This window comes from Delphinapterus leucas, chromosome 14 (genome assembly GCF_059928025.1).
Source record: "Delphinapterus leucas isolate spDelLeu-1000000601 "Yukka" chromosome 14, BTC_Dleu_Yukka2, whole genome shotgun sequence".
In the NCBI taxonomy this organism is placed as follows: Eukaryota; Metazoa; Chordata; class Mammalia; order Artiodactyla; family Monodontidae; genus Delphinapterus; species Delphinapterus leucas.
Window position 1 is genome coordinate 72365141 of NC_143142.1, and position 25269 is coordinate 72390409.

The 25269-nt window shown below is 38.0% G+C and overlaps 1 protein-coding gene across 6 annotated transcripts in view; it reads left to right on the forward strand.

Annotated features, from left to right (window-relative positions):
• The window catches only part of WDR7 (WD repeat domain 7), a 375177-nt gene that overhangs the window by 340417 nt on the left and 9491 nt on the right, over positions 1-25269 (forward strand). The window lies entirely within an intron of this gene.

Consider the following 25269-nt stretch of genomic DNA (forward strand, 5'->3'; position numbering starts at 1 on the left):
TACCTTTAAAGAAGCCATCTTTCCTGATAATCTTTATAGGAAGGATGAAGGGCAGAGGAGAAAGTTAACCCTTCTTATTGTTGTATTGCTTTCCTTACGTTCTGTGGATAACAAAAACAAAAGACTAAAGACAGAGCAGGTATACGCTGGGCAGGGTGAGTCTTCTAAAACCTGGGCAGGAGAGCGCCAAGGTCACAGGGCACTTCTGAAAAGAACAGTTTGATATCCAAAGCCCCAGTATTTAAGCAGTAAAGACCCAAGTATCCTAGGATTTTGCGTGCTTGCCTGCCCTGTGGACCTGTGAGAGATTGGGTTTAAACTGCAGGTCTCTCGGGAGCCATGCATGTTCCCAGAACTCTTTCACTGGGCCTTAGGGGGCAAAGGTCAAGTGCTGCCATCTCTTGACATGTATATTTGACACTGCAGTTGTAGGCATAGCTCGAGGTTTTTATGGATTCTATTTAATAAAATCAGGTTTCAGTAGACTCTCTTAAAACATGGAGGTGGGACATACTTCATGTGGGACAAAACAGTCTACAGCGAAAGAGTTGAATTCTGTCAGCATACTTGAAGCCAATGTGACCTTTAGTGGCTTTGGATTAATCATTTAACTTCATCCTTTACCATGCGGTTTGCTTTTGGAACCCCTCCTGTATAGAATTCTATTAAGGAATGATGAGTTGAAGCTGGGATGTCCATTTCAATGAATTAATCATCAAATGATACAATAACTGTGACAAATCTTTGTAAAATGTCATCAAAAGCAAGTCACTAAAAAATAAAATTTACTAAGTTGTGCATATAGAAAATCATCTTTTTTATCCAAAGAATAGTATATTTGTGGACTTGAATGTGATTTAAATGACTGTTTACACACAAAAAATAAATGATAAATGAGCATATTCTACTTATAAAATGAGAAAATATCTTTTTAAAATCTAGAAGTATGGTATATTCGAGAAACCACAGGTCTTATTCTTGATTGTTCCAAGTTCTTGACAGTACATTATAGCACTTAATAGCTGAGGAAAATAAGCTTTTAGCAGCAGTATCCCAACCTAGTACCAGTATGAATAATGTGTCATGTAGAACGTATAATAATTTATCCCATGATTTCAAAATGTCTGGGAATAGCTTCTGCATGAAGAAGTCACAGTTATGAGAATATTTATGGAGTCTTATATTAGGAAATACAGTATGATAAACTTTACAGAGAAGGTCAGTGAAATAAAATCCTGACAGTACAATCCTTTAGTTTGATGTGAGACTTCACAGCCAATAATAGAGTTCAGAATCTCTCCATATTCTACAACACCCATCTTTGTATTGAGTGTGTTAGAAAAAACCTCATAAAGAATTTAGGATTGGAAAAAAGTTTCTGAATACAGAAATATAAAAAAGTTAAATTCATGGGATAGGTGGAGATAATAGAAATATTTTAGGAATAAATACATATTAAGAAATAATATATATGAAATGGTGATAATGGATTATACATTAAACCTCAGTTGGGTAGAAAGAGTTGACCACAGAACTCTTTTAAACCACTTGCTCTGAGATGACTAAAATAATGGGAAAGGAAAGTAAGAATTCTTTTCAACCTTTCTCCATGAGGTCAGCCCCTATGTTAGTCTGGGGCATCTAAGTCCTTGAAAAATATCTAGAAAAAGGGTTCCGAAGAAGAAAAAGTGTTCCAAAAAATGTAGGCCAGGAAAAAAAAACCTCAACAATAAAGGTTTTCTTTGAGTTGACAGCCAAGAAGAGATACAGATACATTATGGTAGAGAAAACAATCAACGAAAAATAACCAAGACTAATGAGAATCTAATGCTTTTGCACTACCTTCTTATATAATAAGGTCAACAATATAGAGAGATAGAATGGAAGATGGAAAGAAAAATAGAAAACTGCAGATAACTACCTGAGTAGGGCAGAAGTAGGACTCCAGAAACCCTTCCAAGAGCATGAACCATTCCGCAGCCCTGCCAAGACATCTCCCTGAACAGAAGAGGCGTCTCTGTCCTCTGGCCACTATGGGCTTCTCTCCCATTGGCAAATTCCATCTCCTGCAGTTCATTTGGGGCACAATTCGCTGTGGCACATTTCTGCCCTCTGGACCTGGAATAGCTCGTCTGCTGGCTGGCAGACCACTGTTCCTTGGGAACAGTCTTGACATGAAGAATTGGGAGTATCAAAATATTTATAGAGTCCTCTATTAGGAGATACAGTATGGAAATGTTTAGGGAGAATATCAGCAAGCTAAAGTCCTGATAGTCTAATCCTTTATTTTATAAAGTCGTTTTAGAGAGATTTATTAGTATTTGTATTTAATTAACTAGAATTACATTCGTATTTTTAAAGGCCTATCATAAACCAGAATTTATTCAGTGACCAAGGAGAAGTCTTTTTTTTTTTAATTTATTTATTTTTGGCTGCGTTGGGTCTTCGTTGCTGCACGCGGACTTTCTCTCGTTGCGGGGAGCGGGGGCTACTCTTCGTTGCGGCGCGCGGGCTTCTCATTGCGGTGGCTTTTCTTGTTGTGGAACACGGGCTCTAGGGCGTGCAGGCTTCAGTAGTTGTGGCACACAGGCCCAGTAGTTATGGCTCGCGGGCTCTAGAGCACAGGCTCAGTAGTTGTGGCGCACAGGCTTAGTTGCTCTGTGCCATGTGGGATCCTCCCGGACCAGGGCTCGAACCCGTGTCCCCCACATTGGCGGGCGGATTCTTAACCACTGCGCCACCAGGGAAGTCCCGAGAAGTCTTAATGAATAGTACTCCAATGTAATTTTACTGATCCTGTATTATTTAATTTCTTGTTTTTCTTAATAGAGAAGGTGTGTATTAAGGATGATCCTAAATTATTTATGTTTTTCTTCCTTCAGTGAATGTTATTTTTGTTTTCCATGCCCCTTTGTTGGGTGTTATTTTAATTATAAGTACCATATTCTGTAGACAGATTCAGTTTTTCTAATAGGCCCTAATCATTTTGGTTTTCAATGTTTTTATCATCTTCCTTTTTGGAAGAGAATTAGTATGTCGAAAATCGATTAGCTTGAACAGCAGCTCCTTAGCTGTATCACTCTCACAAGGCTGCAGGGAAATGGAAAGGCCTTTTAGATACACGTGCGTGTGAAGTGTGTGGCTTATTATTTTCTTATAGCTTGATTGTTCTTCTGGAAAACGTTCAAAAGTTTCCCTCATGTAAAAGCTGGATTGTCAGTTTCAGTACTAATGCCATCTATTAAATATAAATCTTAATACATTTCTGGCATAGAATCTTTAATATGTGGAATTTTGTATTTGCAGATTCTAGAATTTAAAAAATACTTGTCTAAATCCTATGCCTTTTGAATTGAATATAATATTTATGGACAGTAACATATTAATTTAGGTATAGGACTTTAAAACAATGAAGTTAAGAATGGTTTGGCCCAGCAATCCTGAATCAATAGCCAGTATTATAAATTGAGCTAAAATGTACAGCTTATATTAAAAAGGAAGAAATGTCACTGGTGGCATACAGAAAGCTACCAGAGGGTGATGAACAAGAGTTCTAGGAAAAGAACACTCCCAGCGGATTTACAGGAAGGGTATCCTTACTGAGAAACGGTAGGTTGTAGTTAAGTTTCCCCAGGGGAAATTGTGGGATCACTGTCCATTGAGACTGTTGAAGAACTGGAGGATGCGTTCTGGGGAGCAGCCGGAGCCTCGTGCTCTAAGTAATTAGCCTTCTGCATGTCTCTTTCTCAACGCTTCCAGGCAATAGTGACAAAAGCATCAGTTGTTACACAGCCCCCTCTTTCTTAATATATCTGTTTTTCTCTATGTCTGTATTTGTAACTGATTTAACAAGGTGGAATTTACATGTAATAAATTCACCCATTGTTAGTGCACAATTTGATGAGTGATAGCAAATGTGAACAGCCTTGTCACCACCACTACGATCATGATCAGAGCATATCCATCACCCTCAAAAGTTTCCTTCTACCCCTTTGCACTTAGTCCTTGCCCCCTGGGAATCACTGATTCTTCCTGTCACTGTAGTTTTGCCTCATTGAGAATTTCATATAAGTGGAATCATTCAGTATGCGGTTTTTGTATTTAGGTGATTTCACTTAGCATCATGTTCTTATTCACCCACCTACCTGTATTTTCAGTCTGTCTGTTTCCTTACTAATCACTAATTTTAAACTTCTCAATACAAAGTCCCAGATACAAACTCTAACTAGAAAACTGGGCCCATCTACACCAGAACAGAAATTGTTTAGCCACATTAAATAAAGGAAAACTGAAACCAAACAATTATTGAACTTTTTTTTTTTTTAGTTTCGTTTTTATACCTTATTACTAGTCGTTGAGATTTTTACTTCCTTTGTCTTCCCCCTTGTAAGGTGCTTTCTGGTATCTGTATTTTTTAATTAAAAGGGAAAATTATTTTTGTTTTCAGCATTTTGTGATAATTTCACATCTCTTGTAATAAGGTACTGTGCCCTGAGGTGTCTCAAATCGTGACTAGAAATCAGTGGGTCAGAAAATCCTTATATGAAAAAATAAATTAAACATAACTGAAACCTATATGTGACTGTTATATAATTTTCTTTACACATATGAGTATATTTCTAGTACAAGTAAATTATCTATGTGAATGTACCTTTTTTTGCTTCCTAGAAAAATGTAAGCTGTGCATTGAGACTAATTATAAAAACATAAGACAGGAGTTAGTTACTCCCTTTAGCCAACTAAGAACTTTAGCTGGATTCTTCTTTTTCTCCAGCTCATCTCTAAATTGAGCATTTACCTGCATCCTACACCTCAAATTATTTGATTAGAAAAGCAGATTGGAGGGGATATAAGAAGTTATTTTATAAGCAAAAAGTATCCTGTTTCTGAAACCCTTCCTTCCACAAATGAAGGAGACTAGGAAAGTGAGATAACTTGCTGGCTGTCACACTCAGTGATGTAATATTTAGAATATATAATTGGGCCTTTTACAAACATGTGTAAAATGTCCTGTAACACTTGAGTGGCTGCAGCTGTCATCTCATTTTTTCTGGATTAAGTTTGGTCAAGAAAGAAGCTGCCTCATTTTCTAGTTGTCATTTGCCCAGGAAGTAAAAGCAAATTGTAATGAGGGAATCACAGCAGGAGAACCTCCTAACAAATGAGAGGCATATATTGACTGGCAGCCAGCATGCCATTTCAGTGATAAATTTATTTTTATACACTGCTGTTCAAGGTCATTCACTGTTGTCCTTGAGTGTGCAGCCATCAAAAATCATGCTGTCCACATTCTAAGCGGTTCTAGTAATCAATGCAAAGACATCTTACTTAAAAAAAAAATCAGTCATTAATTTTCTAGAGCATTTAGATAAATTAAACATCTTTACATTTTTACAGTGGTTTTATCTTACTTTTGTTGAAAATTGAAATCAAAGAGATCAAGGAAAATATAAATTCATGAGACGGTATGGTATATTTGTATAGATTTATTATAGTGTTCACAGAAGCCAAACTTGAATGTGGACAAATCTCAGTAATTAAATGTTCTTTGTTTTATGGTTCTGCAGTTTTTTTTTTAATTTAAAGAATTTATAATCTAAGAAGTCCAAAAACACAACTATTTTCATTTTAAGACTTCTACTATTTGTTTGAAATAGATTTTATGTTAAAAATACTTAAAAGCACATTTTGCTTTCAGATCTGCCCAAATCCCAAGAAAATGTTTTCACTAACTTTTTGAACATGTTAGTTACATTTCAATAAGTACTCTGTTATTGTTCCATGAGAAAATGATCGAGTTATTCACCATTTTTTATTCAAAACTGAGCCATACTTATCTAAATATAAAATGACCAAAACCATGGTCATTTTAGATATGAATCTAGTATCATATGAATCTAAGTTTAGATATGAATCTAATATCTAAAGGTTTAGATATGAATCTAATACTAAATAACTGTATTTTAAAAATAAAATTATATGTAAAAAGTGATGGTTTGGATATCACAGCGTCTTCCAGTAAATATTGTTTTAAATATTATTGCTGGGTTTAAAAGTTCCTCTCACAGTATGTGTTCACAGTTAGTATATATTCCTTGAAAATCCCAAGGCCCTTCATGGTCTGTCTTCAGCCTAATTCTCCATCCACTTTTCTCCCTCTCCACTTCATCCCTTGTACCGTAAGTCCTAATCATTTGAAGGTTTTTTAGTTTTTCTGACAAGGTATACTCTCCCTTTCTTCTAGGCCTGTGATTATATTACACCCTCTGCACGGAACACTCTTGCAGTCTTGCTATCCCCCATTTCCCCGCAGCATACATATGCATAAACACACACACACACACACCATCACCATCACCATCAATCACCACCACACCACATAATCACCTGTGATTATTGCCCAGAAGATCTCAAAGATTTCTTACTGTAATCTCATAACTGAAGTTCTACTGGAAGTTGTATGTAGAGGGGCAGGTAAATGAGTGTAAACTTTGGGTGAGTCCAATGTCTAGAGGTTCAAGACAGGTAATCTCGTACTTTTCTCTGACATTCCACATATACTCCTGCTGGCTTAGTAACACATATATATGCCCCCATATATCTAAAGATGTTAGAACTTATAAGAGCCTGGTGTCTACAGTAGGTAATCAGGTTCCTAATGGCTGACTTGCACCTTGACATGCTTTTCTCCAGAGAAACTGTTATAAATAGTGCTTAGGAGATTGAACTGGCACTATAAATTCTGAAACATTAAGAATTCTATAGGCTTTTGGAAGCTAGCCTAGAAATCTAACTGTTATTCATGGCATTGTTTCTATAGATAATTGTGTTCAGAGTTGCAAACAACCGAATTCCAAACCTCTTATTGGATGACTGCCTTTATGGAAATGCTGCAGCAGCCTGCATGTGAAAGTATCTCTGGTGTGTGATCATTAAAAAAATTACCAGATTGCATATGGAATAACATGGAGTGACACAGCCTGTCTCGAATGTACAGAACTACAAACAGAATGATTTATTATTTCGTATATTTTAATACAAAATTAATATCAAGAATTTAAGAAGCAAAAAAGTTCTCATAATATCAATCTTTTTTTCACCTCCCGTGCACCATTTACCCTTCTGTGAGCTCTAACTTTGGGCTCTGACCTTTCAATATGTGAAACAGGAAGTATGAATCAGAATTCTCATTAAGTTTTAACTTTACAAAGATCCAGAAATGGTCTTTTCTGTTCTGTATTAACTCAAACCTTGACTGTGAAGGTTTGCAGTGGTTTTAAGGAGTGCTCTTAGGTTGACTGGTTGTGTGCTCTGTAGTTTAAGTACTGTGTTAAAGCAGTTATAAACTCTGACTCCTGAAAAATCAGAAATTTAAAATCTATGGTTTATAGTGCAGTCTTAAACTACAGTGCCATACCTACATATTAATCTCAATTGACTGTTAAACTAAAACATTCACCATAAAATTATTATCATATTATATAAAAAAATGTTTCTTCAGCCATATTATTTCCTTTTTAAAGAACCCTCCGTCTATTTCTTTTCTAACATCTTTATTGGAGTATAATTGCTTTACAATGGCATGTTAGTTTCTGCTGTATAACAAAGTGAATCAGCTATACGTATACATATATCCCCATATCCCCTCCCTCTTGCGTCTCCCTCCCACCCTCCCTATCCCACCCCTCTAGGTGGTCGCAGGGCACCGAGCTGATCTCCCTGTGCTATGCGGCTGCATCCCACTAGCTATCTGTTTTACATTTGGTAGTGTATATATGTCCATGCCACGCTCTCACTTCGTTCCAGGTTACCCTTCCCCCTCCCCGTGTCCTCAACTCCATTCTCTACATCTGCGTCTTTATTCCTGTCCTGCCCCTAGGTTCTTCAGACCTTTTTTTTTTTTTCAGATTCCATATATATGTGTTAGCGTATGGTATTTGTTTTTCTCTTTCTGACTTACTTCACTCTGTATGACAGACTTTAGGTCCATCCACGTCACTACAAATAACTCAATTTCGTTTCTTTTTATGGCTGAGTAATATTCCATTGTATATATGTGCCACATCTTCTTCATCCATTCATCTGTCGATGGACACTTCGGTTGCTTCCATGTCCTGACTATTGTAAATAGTGCTGCAGTGAACATTGTGGTACATGACTCTTTTTGAATTATGGTTTTCATCAGATATATGCCCAGTAGTGGGACTGCTGGGTCGTATGGTAGTTCTATTTTTAGTTTTTTAAGGAACCTCCATACAGTTCTCCATAGTGGCTGTATCAATTTACATTCCCACCAACAGTGCAAGAGGGTTCCCTTATCTACACACCCTCTCCAGCATTTATTGTTTGTAGACTTGTTGATGATGGCCTTTCTGACCGTTGTGAGGCGATACCTCATTGTAGTTTTGATTTGCATTTATCTAATGATTAGTGATGTTGAGCATCCTTTCCTGTGTTTGTTGGCAATCTGTATATCTTCTTTGGAGAAATGTCTGTTTAGGTCTTCTGCCCATTTTTGGATTGGGTTGTTTGCTTTTTTGATATTGAGCTGCATGAGCTGCTTGTATATTTTGGAGATTAATCCTTTGTCAGTTGCTTCATTTGCAGATATTTTCTCCCATTCTGAGGGTTGTCTTTTTGTCTTCTTTATGGTTTCCTGTGCTGCGCAAAAGCTTTTAAGTTTCATTAGGTCCCATTTGTTTATTTTTGTTTTTATTTCCATTTCTCTAGGGGGTGGGTCAAATAGGATCTTGCTATGATTTATGTCATAGAGTGTTCAGCGTATGTTTTCCTCTAAGAGTTTGATAGTGTCTGGCCTTACATTTAGGTCTTTAATCCATTTTGAGTTTATTTTTCTGTATGGTGTTGGGAGTGTTCTAATTTCATTCTTTTACATGTAGCTGTCCAGTTTTCCCAGCACCACTTATTGAACAGGCTGTCTTTTCTCCATTGTATATTCTTGCCTCCTTTATCAAAGATAAGGTGATCATATGTGCATGGGTTTATCTCTGGGCTTTCTATGCTGTTCCATTGATCTATATTTCTATTTTTCTGCCAGTACCACACTGTCTTGATTACTGTAGCTTTATAGTATAATCTGAAGTCCAGGAGCCTGATTCCTCCAGCTCCGTTTTTCTTTCTCAAGATTGCTTTGGCTGTTCGGTGTCTTTTGTGTTTCCATACAAATTGTGAAATTTTGGGTTCTAGTTCTGTAAAAAATGCCATTGGTAGTTTGACAGGGATTGCACTGAATCTGTAGATTGCTTTTTGTAGTATAGTCATTTTCACAGTGTTGATTCTTCCAATGCAAGAGCATGGTATATCTCTCCATTGGTTTGTATCATCTTTAATTTCTTTCTTCAGTGTCTGATAATTACACTCATAAAGATCTTTTGTCTCCGTAGGTAAGTTTATTCCTAGGTGTTTTATTCTTTTTGTTGCAATGGTAAATGGGAGTGTTTCCTTAATTTCTCTTTCAGAGTTTTCATCATTCGTTTATAGGAATGCAAGAGATTTCTGTGCATTAATTTTGTATCCTGCTCCTTTACCAAATTCATTGATTAGCTCTAGTAGTTTTCTGGTAGCATCTTTAGGATTCTCTATGTATAGTATCATGTCATCTGCAAACAGTGACAGCTTTACCTCTTCTTTTCCGATATGGATTCCTTTTCTTTCTCTGTCTTCTCTGACTGCTGGGGCTAAAACTTCCAAAACTATGTTGAATAATAGTGGTGAGAGTCGGCAACCTTGTCTTGTTCCTGATCTTAGTGGAAATGGTTTCAGTTTTTTACCATTGAGAACGATGTTAGCTGTGGATTTGTCATGTATAGCCTTCATTATGTTGAGGTAAGTTCCCTCTATGACTAGGTTCTGGAGGGTTTTTATCATAAATAGGTGTTGAATTTTGTCGAAAGCTTTTTTTGCGTCTGTTGAGATGATGATATGGTTTTTCTCCTTCAATTTGTTAATATGGTGTATCACATTGATTGACTTGTGTATATTGAAGAATCCTTGCATTCCTGGAATAAACCCCACTTGATCATGGTGTATGATCCTTTTAATGTGCTGTTGAATTCTGTTTGCTAGTATTTTGTTGAGGATTTTTGCATCTATGTTCATCAGTGATATTGGCCTGTAGTTTTCTTTTCTTGTGACTTTTTGTCTGGTTTTGGTATCACGGTGATGGTCGCCTCGTAGAATGAGTTTGGGTGTGTTCCTCCCTCTGCTTTATTTTGGAAGAGTTTGAGAAGGATAGGTGTTAGCTCCTCTCTAATGTTTGATGGAATTCGCCTGTGAAGCCATCTGGTCCTGGGCTTTTGTTTGTTGGAAGATTTTTAATCTCAATCTCAATGTCAGTGCTTGTGATTGGTCTGTTTATATTTTCTATTTCTTCCTGGTTCAGTCACGGAATGTTGTGCTTTTCTAAGAATGTGTCTGTTTCTTCCAGGTTGTCCATTTTATTGGCTTAGAGTTGCTTGTGTAATCTCTCATGATCCTTTATATTTCTGCAGTGTCAGTTGTTTTTTCTCCTTTTTCCTTTCGAATTCTGTTGATTTGAGTCTTCTCCCTTTTTATCTTCATGAGTCTGGCTAATGGTTTATCAATTTTGTTTATCTTCTCAAAGAACCAGCTTTTAGCTTTACTGATCTTTGCTATCATTTCCTTCATTTCTTTTTCATTTATTTCTGATCTGATCTTTATGATTTCTTTCCTGCTGCTAACTTTGGGGGGTTTTTTTGTTCTTCTTTCTCTAATTGCTTTAGGTGTAAGGTTAGGTTGTTTATTTGACATATCTCTCGTTTCTTGAGGTAGGATTCTATTGCTATAAAGTTCCCTCTTAGACCTGCTTTTGCTGTATCCCATAGGTTGCGGGTCATCGTGTTTTCATTGTCATTCTTTTCTAGGTATTTTTTTATTTCCTCTTTGATTTCTTCAGCGATCTCTTGGTTATTTAGTAGCTTATTGTTTAGCCTCCATGTGTCTGTATTTTTTACAGTTTCTTTCCTGTAATTGATATCTAATCTCATAGCGTTGTGGTCAGAAAAGATACTTGATACAATTTCAATTTTCTTAAATTTACCAAGGCTTGATTTGTGACCCAAGAGATGATGTATCCTGGAGAATATTCCATGAGCACTTGAGAAGAAAGTGTATTCTGTTGTTTTTGGATGGAATGTCCTATAACTATCAATTAAGTCCATCTTGTTTAATGTTTCATTTAAAGCTTGTATTTCCTTATTTATTTTCATTTTGGATGATCTGTCCATTGGTGAAAGTGGGGTGTTAAAGTCCCCCACTATGATTGTGTTACTGTCGATTTCCCCTTTTATGGCTGTTAGCATTTGCCTTATGTATTGAGGTGCTCCTGTGTTGGGTGCATAAATATTTACAATTGTTATATCTTCTTCTTGGATGGATCCTTTAATCATTATGTTGTGTACTTCTTTGTCTCTTGTAATAGTCTTTATTTTAAAGTCTATTTTGTCTGATATTAGAATTGCTACTCCAGCTTTCTTTTGATTTCCATTTACATGGAATATCTTTTTCCATCCCCTCACTCTCAGTCTGTATGTGTCCCTAGGTCTGAAGTGGGTCTCTTGTAGACAGCATATATATGGGTCTTGTTTTTGTATCCATTCAGCCAGTCTGTGTCTTTTGGTTGGAGCATTTAATCCATTTACATGTAAGGTAATTATTGATATGCATGTTCCTATTACCATCTTCTTAATTTTGGGGGGTTTATTATTGTAGGTCTTTTCCTTCTCTTGTGTTTCCTGCCTAGAGAAGTTCCTTTAGTATTTGTTGTAAAGCTGGTTTGGTGCTGCTGAATTCTCTTAGCTTTTGCTTGTCTGTAAAGGTTTTAATTTCTCCATCAAATCTGAATGAGAATCTTGCTGGGTAGAGTAATCTTGGTTGTTGGTTTTTGCCTTTCATCACTTTAAATATGTCCTGCCTCACCCTTCTGGCTTGCAGAGTTTCTGCTGAGAAATCAGCTGTTAACCTTATGGGGATTCCTGTGTATATTATTTGGTGCTTTTCCCTTGCTGCTTTTAATATTTGTTCTTTGTATTTAATTTTTGATAGTTTGATTAATATGTGTCTTGGCATGTTTCTCCTTAGGTTTTTCCTGTATGGGACTTTCTGTGCTTCCTGGAGTTGATTATTTCCTTTCCCGTATTAGGGAAGTTTTCAACTGTAATCTCTTCAAATATTTTCTCAGACCCTTTCTTTTTCTCTCCTTCTTCTGGGACCCCTATAATTCAAATGTTGGTGTGTTTAATGTTGTTCCAGAGGTCTCTGAGACTGTCCTCAGTTCTTTTCATTCTTTTTTCTTTATTCTGCTCTGCAGTAGTTATTTCCACTATTTTGTCTACCAGGCCACTTATCTGTTCTTCTGCCTCAGTTATTCTGCTATTGATTCCCTCTAGAGAATTTTTAACTTCATTTATTGTGTTGTTCATCATTGTTTGTTTGCTCTTTAGTCCTTCTAGGTCCTTGTTAAACGTTTCTTGTATTTTGTCCATTCTATTTCCAAGATTTTGGATCATCTTTACTACCATTACTCTGATTTCTTTTTCAGGTAGACTGCCTATTTCCTCTTCATTTGTTTGGTCTGGTTGGTTTTTACCTCGCTCCTTCATCTGCTGCATATTTCTCTGTCTTCTCATTTCACTTAACTTACTGTGTTTGGGGTCTGCTTTTCACAGGCTGCAGGTTCTTAGTTCCCTTTGTTTTTGATGTCTGCCCCCAGTGGTTAAGGTTTGTTCAGTGGGTTGTGCAGGCTTCCTGGTGGAGGAGACTGGTGCCTGTGTTCTGGTGGTTGAGGCTGGATCTTGTCTTTCTAGTGGGCGAGACCGTGTCCGGTGGTGTGTTTTGCGGTGTCTGTTAACTTATTACGATTTTAGGCAGCCTCTCTGCTAATGGGTGGGGTTGTGTTCCTGTCTTGCTAGTTGTTTGGCTTGGGGTGTTTAGCACTGGAACTTGCTGGTCGTTGAGTGGAGCTGGGTCTTAGTGTTGAGACGGAGATCTCTGGGAGAGCTCTCGCCGACTGATATTACGAGGGCCCAGGAAGTCTCTGGTGGACCAATGTCCTGAACTTGGCTCTCCCACCTCAGAGGCTCAGACCTGACACCTGGCCGGAGCACCAAGACCCTGTCAGCCACACGGCCAGGTATGTGGAGAGTTTCTTGCCTTTTGGGAAGTCTGAGGCCTTCTGCCAGAGTTCAGGTGGTGTTCTGTAGGAGTTGTTCCACATGTAGATGTATTTGTGGGGAGGAAGGTGATCTCCACCACCTCCTCCTCCATCTTGAAGGTCCTCAAGAACCCTCCCCTTTAAAAGAGCACACCTGCCTTTTATTCCTTTTATTGTTTTACAAAAATAGTTAGTGAGTCGCTACCTTTTCCAAGCTATACAAGCAATTAAATGTGTTAAATAATGTTTCTCTTTTTTTTTGTTGTTTTTTAAAGCAGAAGCAGATTTGGGTGTGGGGGGGAGCATACACTCACCACATGGTGCACAATTTTAATTTTAACATTTAAAATGATTTGACAACTACAAGTCTCATCTCTGAACAAATATTTTTATTAAAAAAATAAAATAGTGTAGAGGAATACCAAATTGTTCATACTAGAAAAAAACTGCTAAACTTTATGATTTCAAAGACAAGCTAATAGAAAGGCTAGAAGGATGTATGCCAAGTGGCTCATGGTGTTTCTTCTGAGGCCTGAGATCTAATTAGTAAGAATAGTTGGGTAGGGTTTCCAGTTTTATTACAGGTACTTCAAAAAAAAAGTGGTGGCGTTACAGGTAATTCTTAGTTTCCTTTTTTTTGCGTTATTCTCTTAAAGAAAAGCTCCAAAATAAAAATCATACTTCTATTAAAAATCATTTTTGCTAATGCAGAGTTCATATATATAATCTATTAAGCCTTCAGAAATGTGTCCATGCTGCCTTCTTTATATACTTACTCCTAAAAGGAAAATATTATATTAAATGGAGGGCTATTGCTTGAGTTTTACATGCTTTTGCTCAGAAGTGAATAAAATTAGTGTGCATACTATTAACTATGCTTTTAATAGTATTTGTCATAAGTCATAGTGTGTTGTTTTAAGGCACACATCTGTGGGTTACATACATGATGGCAATTATAAGCAGATTACTAACAAAGTGCATTCTAAGTTATAAACAAAAAGCTTCAAAGGATTCATGTTTCCTTGGGAAGAACATAAATTAAAACATCAAAGCAGTTGTTTCCCTTAAGGACTGTAGTTATTTGGATAGCTTGTCAGTGCTACAGAATGCAACAAGTGGGCTAGGGTTATTGATTTTCACCTTGTGTTACCAAAACATTTTTTCATTGACAAATATTAATTGCTTATTAAGTGCTAAAGAGTTTGATGGTCCTGATATTGAATTTCATAATGAATTGGGCTTTTAGTTTGGCTTATCATTAGACAATGTGATTGCATTAAAGATAAAAAGGTTTCAGCCAGCATATCTCCCACTCTAGGGGTATCAAATAGATATTCCTGTAGAGCTTATTCGCAGCAAGAGGATATTTAATTCATTTTCCTTTCTGTGTAAGTGACTTCTCTTTGACCAAACTATAGGGAGTGCTTGCTTAAATATGCATTGTGTGACTATAATTAGTAGTAAATTATCCAGTATATCTTGCATTGATTCTAGTTTATGAATCTAGTAAATCAGTGAAATTTCTATCAGAACAAAGTTGGTGATTGTGATCATTGAGTCTTTATAAATCATTAATTTGGTTAAAATATTTCTCCTTTCATTTTTGAAAAGGATCTGTATATCAAAGTGAGCAACCAAATACATGTGTGTGTGTATACATGCATACACACATACACAGGCATACAAGTTCCGTTTTAAATCCTTTTTGTCTTCCCTTTTAATAGCATATCTTTTTTGTATTTTTATAGTTATACTCAGGGAAGTCTTAACCCTATTGTATAATGACCTTTCTGAAATATCAGAATTTGTGGATAACTGATGAAATTTAAGCAAAGTTAAAATTAGCGAAATTGGACTGTCAGTTTTGTCAGTTGAATAGTATTGGCTGTTTGGAATTAGAAGTTCAAATATATGCTTTTGATCCTAGCAATCTGCCTTTTTAATAAATTATTTACTGATCTGAGTTAAATGATTACTGCTTGATAAAGAGTTATATTTAAAATATAAAATTGTGGGCTTCCCTGGTGGTGCAGTGGTTCAGAGTCCGCCTGCCGATGCAGGGGACGCGGGTTCATGCCCTGGTCCGGGAAGATCCCACATGCCGCGGAGCGGCTGGGCCCGTGAGCCATGGCCGCTGAGCCTGCGCATCCGGAGCCTGTGCTCCGCAACGGGAGAGGCCACAGCAGTGAGAGGCCCGCGTACCGCAAAAAATAAATAAATAAAATAAATAAATAAATAAAATATAAAATTGTTATCAAACTTCAAGGCAATTTTGTTGGGTATTAACTGCAGTGATTCATCGCAAAATTCTCTACCTGAAAAGTGACTTGTACGCTGGGGACAACTTTGAAATCTGTCACTTAAAAATATTAGTTAAAAACTGAGATTTCAAGTCTACAAATTGTAAATTAGACCAGCTCTTTCTTTTCTGCCCACGCCTTACACTGGTAGTGTCCTCTGTCATTTTAACTGCATCCTTTTGCTCCTTTCACTGTTTCTGCTCTTCATGGGTTATCTCAGCCCCTTACACTCAGTTATTTAACAGATAGTCACAGAGAGACTGCTGTGTGCCGGGAACACTGCCGAGTGCAGGATCTATGCCTTCAGCGTCTGTCTCTGTGCTAATAACTCCCAAATCTGTCTCTCCTTCCATAAATCTTTTCCTGAGCTCCAAATTTTTCTTTCTCATTTTCTGACATTTTTCCAACTACCTGCTCAAGCCCTCCACCTTAATATCTACATCTCCCAAACTAAGCTTATTATTTCCCCCTGATGATGTCCCACCAACCCCTCCCATCCCCACTAAAAGCACTTTCTTTTTCTTATGCTTCCCTGTCCAGGAAACAGCATCACCACCAGCCCAGTTGGACCTCTCTTTCCTGCCCGCATCTGGTTCTTCATTCAACTCTTAATTTACCTACTATATTTGCCTGCCAACCATTCCTTTTTCTCTAATTTCTCTCCTCTCTCTGCCAGAATTTTCCTAAAACTGGTCTCATCTGACCATTCTCTTATTTAAAAACTTTGGGAAACTCCCTATGGAGTTTGGGACTATGAACGAAGTCCAAATTTCTTAGCACAAGAAGAAGGCAGTTTATAGCCTGGCCATAGCTAGCTTTTTCCCTCATCTCCAAACCTGTCCCTCCTCATCGTCCTCTGCCCCCTGACACTCCCAGTGGCAGAGGGACAATGCCTGGACCTCGCCCACATCTTCACTCTCACAGGTCTGCCTCACCTATCAGCTGGGATCTGGGCCTTTCAAGTCTTGTCCTTCAGGCCAACTTCTCCTTTAAAGCTCAACCCCACTACCACCTTCTTTCTGTATCTTGTTTTGACATCTACCCCTGAACAGAAATTGCTGCTTATTCATCTGTGTTTCCATGGCACCTAACACACATTTCTGTTATGCCATTTCGTATGTCACACACTAGTTGCTTACTGTCAACCTGTCCCAGTCTCCTAGGTTCACTGGAAGGGGCCATGTCTCATCTTTCTACTGATATCTAACATGGGGCTTATAACATAATAAGCCCTTGATAAACATTTTAAAGTACATTTCTCCAAAAAATATTGAATCCCATGAGGTAGGCAAGAAAGATGTTATCCTTATTTTACAAATAAGCAAATTGTGTCTCGGAAAATTTTGCCCATTCAAAAGAGCAACAAGGTCAAATTTTAATCCCCTGGATAAAGATGGGGTAGTCTAAGAATAAGTCAGGGCTGACAAGTAGTATCAGTGTTATTTTGCCATAGTAATTGCCAGGGAATGATATAAAATTCAATTGCTATTTGGAAAAAAATTTTTACATATATATTTTATTGTTTTATTACTATTTTAATATTAAAAATATGGAATGATACTTCAAAGATAGGTGGATGATTTTACAGTTTTCTAATTTGGCATGTCTTGACTTAACAAAAGAAATAGACCTTGTAATATAGGTCAGTATTAATTAGGTTACGTTCCAGACTAATCTGATTTTGTTTTAATAAGTTAAAGAAGCCTAATAAGCCACACATAAAAGTATAAAATTCTTGAATCTGTGTTTCTATTAGTGTATGTACTCTGTCATTCTCCAAAATAAATATGAGCCAGAAGATATAGTAATATATCGGTTAATACACGTATGAATTTTAGAAATTTATGTAATGCTTTAGGTTTCGTTAACACTTTCAAGTCACTTCTCTTTTTGGAATGATGAAAACATTAGATCCTTTTGAAATGTGATTTTGAAAAATATAAATTCCATATTAGTACAATCTGCATAAGACAGTTTTGTGTCACCAGGCACTGTACCAGGCCAAAGAGAGGTGGGAGAGCACCTGGGTGAAGGCCCTGTCCTAAGGCTGTAGCCAAAACCATCTTCTGTGTTCGCCTTAACCCAAATCAGAACCTACAAAAATGCTGAGGTCCATCTGGATGGACGATTCCTCAGGAATGTGATTGCTGTCCCCGTTGGTTCATGTGGACACATGTCTGCTGAAGGCTGCTATGGAAGGGCCTGCAGTCTTTTGAGAGGGCACAGAGATACGACAGTCCATGTCCTAAGGAATTCCAAGTGGAAGCAATTGGGCTTTACTTTTGTGACACAGTATTATCTTTAAGAATATTTTCTCCTGTCTTCTTTGAAAAATTATATAACCATTTTATGTTGGTCCAATTTCTCAGGAATCCTTTGAATATTTAACAACAGAATTTTTTTATCAGAATCTTCATAGTCTGAGAATACAAAAGCAAAACTTTGTTCATTTTAAGACTTCTATCATGTGTTTGAATAGATTTATATTAGAAATATGATTAAAAAATTACTTAGCTTTGGGTCTGAGATCTATAGAAAACATTTGAATATTCTTAAAAGCTACAGAAAGTTATACTTTAATAAATGTCTTACAATTATTTCATACCAGCAGTGTGAATAGTTGATAACAATTAATTTATTCTCTATCCTTTTTATTTGAAACTGAAGCACATTTATCTAAATCATATAGGTATTCAGTATTTGAGTATCCATAAATAATCTTTAAATGTGACTCTTTTAAAATGTTAACGAATATGAAAAATGTTACGGTTGGAATTATGTCTTAAACTAGATTTTTTTTCTTCTGTTGTCATTATTTAACTTAAAAGAGTCTCACACACAACACAAACATACTACATCAGTTATTATAATTGAAGTGGGTATTTTTTAGTTACTGCATCCTGAAAATATTTGCTCTAGTAAAGCAGAAGATGGGTGTGTGTGTGTGTGTGTGTGTGTATACAGGTACACATGTGTGGTCAGCTCCTGATTATCTATAGCAAGAAAAAGAGGAAGAAAGACTAAGTGGTGAGACTTATGGAAAATTTATTTGAATCTGAAAAAGTTCCTCAATTGAATAGAAGGGAGTCAATGCCTAAGACCAGTAGATATATTTTTGTAGAGGTTGCTGTTATGATGGCTACAATATTTTAAGATTGGAAATCAACTATTAAATGGTTACTCTCTACTTGTTCATTTATAGATCTTCCTTTTTAAATTAATTTTGATAATGCATAATTGATATTAGTGAAAATATAAGCCTCAGTATCCTAAAAATCTGAAATTCTTACTAATGCCTAAATTACAATAGTGAAGCAATCTTGAGCATTTTTTGATTCTTACTATTCCTGGATAAGTGTGTTGTGCACACACATGTTGGTTATAATCCTCCACAAAGAAATTTCAAAAATGATTGCCTGTGTCTTAAGGATTACCAGTATGTAGATATCAAAAAAATCTCCTTTAATTCATCAGTGTCAGTCAGTTTATTCCCAGATGACATTTAAGTAACTTTCAGTAACTGAAAATGTACAGTAAATGCTGCAGCTGTTTTTAGGGAATAAAGCCTGTTTACTGGAGGCATTATATCTTATAATAAAACTTAAGATAGCGAACTGTATTATATTTATCCTTAAATCTGTTTTCCATTAAGATGTTAAAATGATGTCATATCTACTTGTCCTTTGCCCTGAATATATATTCTTTTCAGTTAGATAGTGATAGAAAATAACTCAATTCATTGAATCATTCTGATACCCCTTGGATTGGCAAATGCCACAACGGGTTGACTCTATAATATAGAGTTGGCATAATGTGAATAAAAAATATTGGCTTGTCCCTCCATCGAGAAAAGAAATTATTGAGTTGAACAACCCATTTTGAACCCTCAGATCTCTGTTCAAAATCACTGTAGAACCACCAAAGGGCAGCATCGAGGCAGATATGCTTACACAGTCATGGATAGTACAGCCAGCAAGAGAAGCTGGGCTCCTTTCAATGCTAGGGAATGTTTGGAGTGCATTTCCCATATACCTCCATTTTGGTCAATGCTTTTAGTTTCCATCTTTTGTGTCCCAAGTGACAAAAAGCTGGGTCCCTAGTTTTATGATTCTTTCCTCAAGAAGTGCCTATTTATGGTACTTGTAGGTGGGTATTGCCTCTATGGGGGCACAGGTGAGCTCATGGGAGGGTGAAAACCTTCAGGGCCCCAGGAAGAGAGACTCCTGATGAGAGCAATGGGGCCACCATCCACCTACTTCCCCACCCCTGAAGAGGGGTGAGGCAGCTTCTAATCTTTAAACCTCTGTTTAAGGTCAAGGAAAAGAGTTTTCCTTCATCTACCATGATAGCAGTGGGCTCAGGGACCCTGCCTCTCCCCACAGGTGTGAGGACTGCGGGGCGTCAGCCATCTGCAGGCCAACAAATTTACCAGCTTTTCCAGCCACGGTTGCAGGTTTGTGATAAAATAAGCATAGTCCTGGCCTCCTGCTTGGTGTTATGAGAAACTATAACGATAGCCAGTTGCCTGTTCTAGCACTCAGTCCGGTTTGAAATCCCACGTTTTGAGACGTGGTTGACCTTTAAGATACCATCCAACTCTAAGATGTCATGATTTGAAAGCTTGGAGAAAGTTTAAGGAAAAGCTACACAAATTATTTTAAGAGTTGGAAAATGAGACCTGAAAGGAAAGGTTACATGGTAGTCACTGAATTTGTTTTAAATCCTGAAAATAAAAAATAAATAAGTAAGAAAGGAGCAAGTTGCAGTAACAGCCTTCAAGGCTATAAAAGGTTATCATACTAAGATTGGTGACCAGCTGTTCTCCATCTCTACTGAGGCTAGAACAGAGGAAGCAGCCTACTTACACTGTAGCATTTTGGATTTCGATTTGAAAAAGGAAAAATTTCCTGACCAGCACAGTGTTAAATACAGAAAGGGGGTTTGGCATCTTCTCTAGAGAGATTTGAAAACAGAATGGATTTTCATCTGGCCTGCTTTAAGGCAGCCCTGTGCACATACGGAAGAAAACGGGTGGCCTTTCAATGTTCCTGGCCACGTCATATGGCCTTAAGATCCCACACACAAGAGGGCTGCAGAAGGCTTAGTTCGTAGTGGGAATTAAATTTGACTCGGGCCTTCCAATCGGCCATAGATGAGACTTTTTTTTTAATGTGTTATCATTTGCCTAAATCATTTGTTTCCTTGAGCAGGTGAACCTTAAATATATAATACAATTTTCACAAATTGGTTGCTTCGGAGAAAGGAAAGGGGTAGTTTTTTCTTGAACATAATTAATTCTTAACTTTGCAACTCTTTTGAAATGGCTCTTTTTTGATGAGTCTCCCCCTTGCCTAACAAACAAAGCTGTCAGAGCAATGTCTTTGTCTCCCCTCCGCCTTGAGCCGTTCCCTCCCTACCAGTCAGCGGGGGAATCAGCAGCCTGTACTGGGATGTCAGAAAGGCATGCAAATCAGACCCTGATCCACCTTCCTCATCCGCCTGTTCCTGACTTTGGCTGCCGTTGGGAAGAGATGCCAAATGTTTGGTTGGTGCTTCGGGTACAGAGGAGAGCGTGTCCTGAACCTCACTTTGCGTTGTTTGTTATCAGTAAAGGACCAGCCCTAGGAAAATGTAGGTATTTGTAGGTCTTTGCTGTTGCCTCTCCTTTTCTTTTCGGGGCTCATCCTCACTTCCTAAGCACTCACTTCCCTGTATATCTGGCCTGTCTCCAGCTATTTCCTGTGTTTGTACACAGATGGACACTTCATTCAGGCTCACCCTAAACTCAAGGCATCTGCCATGCTTGTATCTCATGAAAGCAGGTTTGTCCTGTTTGCTGTCTGCCAGAGCACGTGCTAGGGAAAATGCCACAACTGAAAGCATAATTGTATTTGTAGAAATTTCAGAGACCATGCGCAGCCAACTGGGGACACACCTGCAGCTCAGCTTCAGTCATCCCTCAGACTGTCGCTGCCTGTTTTCCTCCTGAGCCAGCCATACTGCTCCCCAAGAAGGCCTGCGACCAGGGTGGCCCCCTTCCCTCTCAGGCCCTACAGACCCTGGGGCTGTGAAAGTTCGGTCAAAGTCCTTTTTTTTTAGTTTAGTAACTGTTATACAAAATACATGGGTCAGTCCTTTATAAGTCTTTCCCTTGTGATGGTGTTTATGATAGCAAAATTGTACCTGCATTTGGAAATCTCTTCTTCAGAATTTATGTTAAAAGTAGGAAATTTTGTTTGGCTGGAGTTTTTTCCTCCCCTTTAAAAAAGTGATGAGGCCTGGAAATTACTAGATGTTCTCTTTGATCTTGTTCAGTCTGTAAAGTGGGTGCAGTAGAGTCCTACATCTTGGTTTCAATTCTCAAATTTGACATTTGGAAGCTGAATAGCAAGAACTCTAGGAAGAGAGAGCAGTTTTAGAGAATATTCTAGAAAGTCATAATTTGTATTGATGCTGACCAAATCATTTTGGAAATCCGTGTCTCTCCTCCTCTGTACAACAGGGTTAATTATATTCTTTGCCGAGCACATTGAATGTGCCTGTTAAAAACTGTTGGGTAAGTGCAAGTGTTGCTTCTTATTAATGAGGCCTCTCAGTTCCTTTTCTTTCATAAGAAAAAGGGGGAGAGAGTGTTTAACAATTCAGCACTCTGTCTCCTGCTAGGAATAATTGCTTGATTTCTTTTATTGTTCATAGCACTTCTTGAATTAGATTAATTTCTTTATATTCCATTTCTGTCTTTTCAAGACAGCAATTTCTTTGACTAAAAATATAACAAGGCATATGATACTCATCCACGTATAAAAAGTAAACCAAACCTCCTTTTATTTTGAAACCCACTGTTTTGGAAAATGTTCTTTCTAGTTGAGCGTTTAAGATCCCAAACCATTGGGTTTGCCCCATCACAAAGCACTTACAAGTTCACTGTGATCCACACACAGCTGCATCTAATGCCAGAATAGAGGGTTGAAGTCACTTCAGGTGGTGCCTGCGCAGATCTGAGAGAAATTCAGAGATTCTGAACAAAAGACAATGGCAACATTTCCATTACACTGGGGACTGAAGCACCTCTCAGGCTGAGACTGTAATGAACTCACCAGATGTACCAAACCATTTAAAATAGTGAGCTTCCCTGAGCTACCATGAGTGGTACTTGCTTTCTTATGAGACAACAGGTCTATCAGCTGACACTGCAGTCAGTACCCTGTGGTTTTTCTCTATGTTGCTTTGAAAGACAGCCTGTGGGCACCTCGCAGTATCACACTGTGTGTGTGTGTGTGTGTGTGTGTGTGTGTGTGTGTGTGTGTTGATGTGTTCTGATCTAAAGTATAGTTCCCCTTTGTTCAAAACAGACTTTAAAGAAACTAACACATTAAACCAGTATCTCACCTTGACAGTAAAAACAATGAAGGAAAACAGGACCGTGATTAGTGAAATGAGGAAGAAGTATTTATTACTAGATGCCTAAACTGAGCATAAATATAGTTCTGAGTTTCCTGGCAGGAAAGCAGGCTCGTGTGAGATTGTGTAATTATCTTTTCATGATAAAAGAAACCAACAAAATTTATCTGGAAAGATCAACATTTTCCTGGCAGAAAATTCCAAGATGAACTTAATTCACAGGATCTTCTATTAGAGACACTAGATAACATAATGAAGAGTGTCTTCAGCTGACACGGAAGTATTCAAGTGGACGTTCCAAACACTATAAAGGATGAAGATATAATATGGAATATTAGGAGCCTGTGTGCTTGGCTTTCTGCCTTTACTACAGGGCCACCTTAGCCAACCTCACGGAGGGGTATGTTAAGGAGATCATTGGGTTGGTACATCCTTTGGGACCTTCTGGGTTACAGCCTGCTCACTCTTGCGCTCTCTTCTTATCTGAAGCACATTCTGCTTGCCGATTAAGGAGGGATGCTAATCTGAAGGAGATAGGCTTAGCATTCTGCTTTGAGACTTAGGGGCCCTAACTCCAGCAGGAGGGTTGAATCCACCTCTACGTGGAGCTGGGCTTTGGTGGAGAGGGGGGCTTGCAAGAAGGGCAAGCTTTTAGAGGAGCTTTTAGTGTGCTCACACTTCTGATGCATACCAGGACCCCGGAGCATGGAAGAAACTATTTTGAATGAAATATTTTTAGTGGAAAGGTTGCATTAAATGCCATGAGGGACCAGACAGGAAATAAGGGGGTCAGGCAGTGGGTGTTAAGTACACAGACCCGCTTGAGTCAGGGCTGGGACATGAGAGCAAACGCCCAGGCCCACAGGGCACCTCCACTCAGCCTGGCCCATGTTGCCACGTGCAAAGGCCCAGGATTGCCAGAGTGGAAGCATTCCTGGGCTTTTCCGGGAGAGGCTAGAAATCTTGATTTTAAATGATATTTAATGAATTAGAATATAGGCTCAGAAACTGTTTTTAAAAATCATTTTGCAGGTCAAACCCAATATATGTATAATCTGGTTTCGTATATGATTTTTTGGGGGGTTCATTAAATGGCATACTCAAGTAATTGATTTTTGTGATTGTTTACATTTGTCTGGTCATGTTTTTTTTCAGCTTTATTGAGATATAATTGACATATAACGTGTAAGTTTAAGGTGTACAACGTGATGATTTGACACACTTATATATTGCAAATGATCACTCACCCTGGCGTTATCTAACACCTCCATACCATCATGTGACTACCATTTCTTTTTTGTGGTAAGAACATCTAAGATCTACTGTCTTAGCAACTTTCAAGTATATTCATCTGATCATCTTTAAATAAGGAGGAGTAACACAAATATTAATCTTCATTGAATTCTTATTATGTGCCATGCATTGTGCAGAGGGCTATATATGTAGTAACTCATTTAATCTTCACAAAGCTCTTTGAGGCAGGAATTATCAGTATCATTCTCAATATCGTTATCAGCATCATCGTCGTCATCTCTGCTCCATAGACGTGGGTGCTCTTGAGGTTAAGGGACGTAAGTAACTTGCTCCAGCTTCCACAGTAAGCAGTGGAGCCCAAGTGCAAGGCAGGCAGTCTGACCCAGAGCAGTGTCCCCTGCCAGCCCAAAGCCCAGTGCTACCAGTATAACATTTTTTTCTCTGAGTGTTGAAAAACAGACATTATTTTGGATCCCACAGCGCCTTGTCTAATGACAGGAAAGAACGAAACCCAAGAAGCACTGAGGAACGTTCCCACACCCCCATCCCTGTCTCCCTTCCTCATTGTAATCACTCAGATATGAATTGTGAGAAGTGTCTTACTGAAATTTACAGTACGGGTGTGGCCGGGCGGAGGTGGAGGGGCCCTGAATCACGCAGTGAGCTTGAAGCTCCCGCCAAGACTCAAGGCTCACAGTTCGTCATCAAGAAACAGCAGATGGAAACAACCCTTTCTAGCATTGCCTTAGTTTAAGGGAACACCTTTCCCCATTCTTTCCTAAACCAAGAGGGGAGACCAACCTCCCGTTGTAAGCAGACTGAATATTGCTTCGTGTGGTAGAGATACGGCCTTTAATAGTTTGTGTAGAAACAATACAGTATTATGCTAATTTGCTAAGTATTCCAGTCTTTTCGGTAACTATTAATATCATTAAACGTGAGTGTAATTTTTTCTTAGTAAAGACCTTTTATCAAAGACCGCGTCTAAAATACAACATCCTTTTTTTTTTATTCATGGTTAAATCAATGATAGCTATTTGGCAAAGGCTCAGAATTATCCCTGTTAACTTGTTTTTAATAGCATTTAACTTATATGTGTGCTCAAACCTCCAATTCATGCGT